The sequence below is a fragment of the Cajanus cajan genome, chromosome 6, assembly GCF_000230855.2.
Source record: "Cajanus cajan strain Asha chromosome 6, NIPB_CcT2T_4, whole genome shotgun sequence".
NCBI lineage: Eukaryota > Viridiplantae > Streptophyta > Magnoliopsida > Fabales > Fabaceae > Cajanus > Cajanus cajan.
Window position 1 is genome coordinate 36804368 of NC_138522.1, and position 6016 is coordinate 36810383.

Sequence of the window (6016 nt, forward strand, 5' to 3'; positions counted from 1 at the left end):
AACATCCTAAAACTTAAATAAATAAAAAAACACAACAACACATGCTAAAAACCACAGACAACAAGATCAAAATGTACTAAACCCAACTTCACACACTGATAACAAAACATGAAAAGCATGAATTAAACACACCAATATACAAAACTTAAATCAAAGGAAAAGAGTGAGAAATTGTTGGGTTGCCTCCCAATAAGCGCTCTTTTAACGTCACTAGCTTGACAAAGCCAATATCTTCAATGATCTTCCAATTTAAACACAACAATGACTCTTTCAAAGTCACCACCTATGTAAGGTTTTAATCTTTGCCCATTCACTACCCAACTTCGTTTAGATGAAGGATCCTCTATTTCAATTGCACCATAAGACTTGACTTCCTTGATGCAAAATGGTCCTGACCACTTAGACTTAAGCTTTCCAGGAAATAATCTCATCCTAGAATTGAACAATAAAACTGATTGGCCAGGTTTGAAGTTCCTTTTTAAAATCTTCTTATCATGATATGCTTTGATTCTCTCCTTGTATTGCTTAGAAGACTCATAAGCATTCAACCTCATTTCTTCAAGTTCAAGGAGCTGTAACTTCCTATGTTCTCCAGCTGCTTTAGCATCCAAATTCAAAAATTTTAAGGCCCAAAATGCCTTATGTTCAAGCTCAACAGGAAGGTGACAAGCTTTCCCATATATCAATTGAAATGGTGATAGACCTATAGGGGTTTTAAAAGCTGTTCTGTAAGCCCACAAGGCATCTTCCAATTTGACTGACCAATCCTTTCTTGAAGAAGTAACAGTCTTCTCAAGAATTTTCTTAATCTCTCTATTAGATACCTCTGCTTGACCATTTGTTTGAGGATGGTAAGTTGATGCTACCTTGTGCCTTACACCATAGTGTTCCAAAACTTTTTGAAGTTGGACATTACAAAAATGAGAACCTCCATCACTTATCAACACTCTAGGAGTGCCAAACCGGGTAAAAATGTTCTTCTTGAGAAATTTCACTACAGTTTTAGCATCTGCCTTTTGAGTCGGGATTGCTTCCACCCATCTAGACACATACTCAACAGCTAGCAAAATGTACTCATTGGAAAAGGATAAAGGCAGTGGGCCAATGAAGTCAATCCCCCAACAGTCAAATACCTCAACTTCTTGAATGTTTTGCAGGGGCATTTCATGTCTTTTAGAGATACTTCCTGTCCTTTGACAATTATCACATCTTTGTACATGTTCATGAGCATCTCTAAATAGAGTTGGCCAAAAGAATCCAGATTGGAGAACCTTTATAGCAGTTCTCTCTCCATTGAAATGACCTCCATATGGTGAGTTATGGCAGTGCCAAAGAATGTTACCAGCTTCTTCCTTGGTCACACATCTCCTTAAAAGATTATCAGCTCCAATCTTAAATAGATGAGGATCATCCCACACATAGTACTTAGCATCCCTGAAAAACTTCTTTCTTTGATGCCAATTTAAATCCTTAGGAATAACTCCAGCAGCCTTGAAGTTAGCCATGTCAGCAAACCATGGCCTTGCTTGAATTGCTAGAAGCTTCTCATCAGGAAATTCCTCTACCACTTCTGGTTCCAATGCAGTCACCTCACTATTAACCAATCTAGACAAATGATCAGCTACATGATTTTCACTTCCTTTTTTATCTCTGATCTCTAAGTCAAACTCCTGCAATAACAGAATCCATCTAATCAATCTCGGTTTAGAATCAGACTTAGTCAGAAGATATTTTATTGCAGCATGATCTGTAAAAACTATCACTTTTGAACCAATCAAGTATGATCTAAACTTTTCCAATGCATATACAATAGCTAGTAATTCTTTTTCAGTAGTTGCATAATTAACTTGAGTTTCATTTAAAACTTTACTAGCATAATGTATAGCATGGAAAATCTTTGATTTTCTTTGACCTAGGACTGCCCCAATTGCATAGTCACTAGCATCACACATCAGCTCAAAATTTAAATTCCAATCAGGGGCAACAATGATAGGAGCTGAAATCAATTTTTGTTTTAATAATTCAAAAGCCTTCAAACAAGATGCATCAAAATTAAATTGAGTGTCCTTATTGAGCAAGTTGCTTAATGGCTTTGCAATCTTTGAAAAGTCCTGGATGAACCGTCTATAAAATCCAGCATGACCAAGGAAACTCCGGATTCCTTTGACATTTGTTGGTGGAGGAAGCTTTTCAATGATCTCTACTTTGGCCTTATCAACTTCAATACCTCTGGAAGAAATTTTATGGCCCAACACAATTCCCTCTGTTACCATAAAATGACATTTCTCCCAATTAAGCACAAGATTAGTCTGAATACACCGCTTCAGTACGGTGTCAAGATTCTCCAAACAATTAGAAAAAGAAGAACCAAATACAGAAAAGTCATCCATGAAGACTTCTATACATTTCTCAACTAAGTCAGAAAAGATGGCAAGCATGCATCTCTGGAATGTAGCTGGTGCATTGCATAGACCAAAAGACATTTTTCTATAAGCAAAGACACCAAATGGACATGTGAAAGTTGTCTTGTCTTGATCTTCTGGGTCCACTGCAATCTGATTGTAACCAGAGTATCCATCCAAGAAACAATAGTATGCTTGTCCAGCTAACCTCTCAAGCATTTGATCCATGAACGGTAGTGGAAAGTGATCTTTTCTAGTTGCTTGATTGAGTTTTCTATAATCTATACACATTCTCCAACCAGTGACAGTCCTTGTCGGAATCAATTCATTCTTCTCATTCTGAATCACTGTCATCCCTCCTTTTTTTGGTACAACCTGAACAGGACTTACCCAAGTACTATCTGAATAGGATATATTATTCCTGCTTCTAAAAGCTTTAAAACCTCTTTTTTCACCACTTCCTTCATTGTTGGATTTAAACGCCTTTGAGGTTGAGCCACAGGTTTATAGTTCTGCTCCATATGAATTTTGTGCATGCAGTAGGAAGGACTAATATCCTTCAAGTCTGCTAAAGTCCAACCTATAGCTTCTTGATTTTTCTTCAACACATTAACTAACTGTTCTTCTTCAGAGGGAGTCAAAGAATTGCTAATGATAACTGGTTTATTTCCACCATCTTCCAAAAATACATATTTAAGTTGTGGTGGCAACATCTTCAATTCTGGTTTTAGCACTTCCATGTTTGCACTTTTCTCTAACTCTTCAATCTTCACTTTTTCTGGAAGAATCTCTTTTGCAGAATCAAGATCCCTCAAACACTCTTCAATTTCTTTTTCCTCCTTCTCATTCAAATCTTCCACGGCATCCATGAGTGCTTTCTCCAAAGGACTAGAACTATGCAACTGCTTCCTAGTGGAATGAATTAAATCATCAATCACATCCACTCTCATACACTCATCTTGCTCACATGGATACTTCATAGCCTCAAAAACATTAAAATTGACTTCATCATCCTGCACTCGCACCTTCAAATTACCATCATCTACATCAATTATTACTTTTGCAGTCTTCATGAACGGTCTACCCAAAATCAATGGCACTTCTCTATCTTCTTCCATATCCATCACCACAAAATCCACTGGAAAGAGAAATTTATCTACTTTCACCAGCACATCTTCCACTATCCCATGAGGATATTTCACTGACCTGTCTGCCAATTGAAGAGTCATCCTAGTAGGCCTAGCTTCTAGATCACCAATCCTTCTCATCATAGATAAGGGCATTAAGTTAATGCTTGCCCCTAAATCTAACAATGTTTTTCCCACAGGTAATCTTCCAATGGTGACTGGAATGGTAAAGCTACCAGGATCTCTGGATTTTTGAGGTATGGATTTCTGAATGATTGCACTGCATCCTGCTTCTAACTCCACTATTCCATCATCAGTTAATCTTCTCTTCTTAGTCAGAAGCTCCTTCATGAATTTTGCATAAGTGGGCATTTGTTCCAGTGCTTCTGAAAATGGAATGTTGATCTGCAGCCTTTTAAAAATATCTAGAAAGCGGGCAAATTGTCTCTCCCTATCTTTCTTAGAAGGTGCATGTGGGTATGGCAAATCCTTGACTGGTGGGATTATAGCTACACCTTTCTCTTTCTTTCTTGATTGATCACTTCTTTCATTTTTATCTTTTTTTTCTACTTTTTCTTTACTTCTCACTTTTTCTCTATTTACATCCTCACCTTTATTTTTCTCAACTTCCTCCTTGATCTCTTCATCACTTTCTCTTTCACTCAATTTTTTCTCCTCAACACCCTCAGTATCATTCAAATTATCTCCAATCCCCTTCCCAATCTCCTTTCCACTCCTTGTTGTGATAGACTTACAGTGCTCTTTTGGGTTAGGTTTGGTGTTAGCTGAAAATGAACCTCCTTGCTGATCAGCAAGTTGCTTTGCTATCTGACCAACCTGAATCTCCAAATTCTTGATGGAAGCATCTGTATTCTTTTGATTAGCAAGGGAAGCTTGCATGAATTGGTTCAAGGTATCTTCCAACTTGGTTGTCTTTTCCTGCATTGAAGAAAAGTAGCCTTGGTGTTGTTGTTGAGGTGGTTGTCTATTGGAGGGTCCTACATCTTGTTTCCAACCATATTTCTGATTGTTGTTGTTGTTGTTCCTCCATCCCTGCATATAATTGTTAGAAAAATTATTGAAATTACCTCCTCTTGGTTGTTGTTGACCCATGTAATTTACTTCCTCTTCTTGACTAGTACTAGGTCCTGCACAAAAACCATTAGCATGATCTCCACCACAGAAATCACAACTCAAAACTTGATGAGGTGGAGGAGTTGAACTAATAGATTGGAGCTGTTGAGGAAGTTTTGCCATTTGTTTAGTGAGAGCTTCAATTTGTTGAGAAAGTAATTTGTTTTGTGCTAAAATTGCATCATTTGTATTAAGATCAAGAACACCTCTCTTGGGATGACTATGTCTGCTATGTTGTGCTTGATGATCAGAAGAAGCCAAAGATTCTATGATTTTTGTTGCTTCATCAGGGTCAGCTGACATCATTGTACCTCCTGCAGCTGCATCTAAGAGCATTTTAACCTCTGGCTTGATTCCATTGCAAAAGAAGTTTAGTTGAGCAATATCCTCAAAACCATGGTTAGGACATTTCCTTAGAAGAGATTTGAAACGCTCCCAAGCTTCACAGAAAGGTTCATCCAACCTTTGGCGAAAGGTAGCAATTTCTGATTTAGCACTAATATATTTTGAGGATGGATAGAATCTGTTCACAAACTTGTTTTCCACATCACTCCAACTGATAAGACTTTGATTAGGATGAGATTGCAACCAAGTCTTGGCCTTACCTGTCAAAGAGAAGGGAAACAAACGTAGATAAACTGCTTCCTCATCACCTTCAGGAATTCCCATGGTACCACACAGATCATAAAAGTTTGATAGATGTGCATATGGATCCTCATGGTCCATCCCTGCAAATTGATGTGCACTAACTAAGCTAAGGAAGGCAGGCTTCATTTCCATTGCTCTTGAAGTAGTTGGAGCTACTATGCTAGAGAAATGTCTAGGACCTTGTTGTTGAGCATAGTCCCCTAAAGTTCTTCTTGGGTTTCCATTATTGGCATGATTTCCTGGATTCCCATGATTTCCTCCTGTATTGGCCATGTTTAGATTAGAGTTTGATTGAACGACGGAAGAAGCTGAGTCAATACAATCTTCCTGTTGCTTTCTTTGCTTTTCCAGTTCTTTCTTTCTTCTTGTATTGCTATTGTTTCTCCTAGCTATTTTCTCTATTTCAGGATCAAAGAGTAACTGTTCAGCTGGAGTTTTACCTCGCATAAACAAAGAACAGGACTAGAACAAAGAGTTAGCAAAGGATATAAAAACTACTATACTAAATATAATATATACAAATTGACTTAACTAAAGAAATTAAAAAAAACAATCAATCTAGGACGCTAGTCCCCGGCAACGGCGCCAGAAACTTGTTGATCCCGTGGCAAGTGTACCAGAGTCAACTTGTAACAGTGATGAGTAAGGTCGTCTCCTCAGGGACTAGGTAGATTGATTGATTCTCAATTAATTTAGAAAAAAAAA

At 37.7% G+C, this 6016-nt stretch overlaps 1 non-coding gene across 1 annotated transcript; it reads left to right on the forward strand.

Annotated features, from left to right (window-relative positions):
• Window positions 1-5054: 5054 nt before the first annotated feature.
• LOC145949425 (small nucleolar RNA R71) lies at window positions 5055-5161 on the forward strand. Its single transcript, XR_014427633.1, has one exon. It is a non-coding gene; the product is annotated as a small nucleolar RNA R71 (small nucleolar RNA).
• Window positions 5162-6016: the final 855 nt, after the last annotated feature.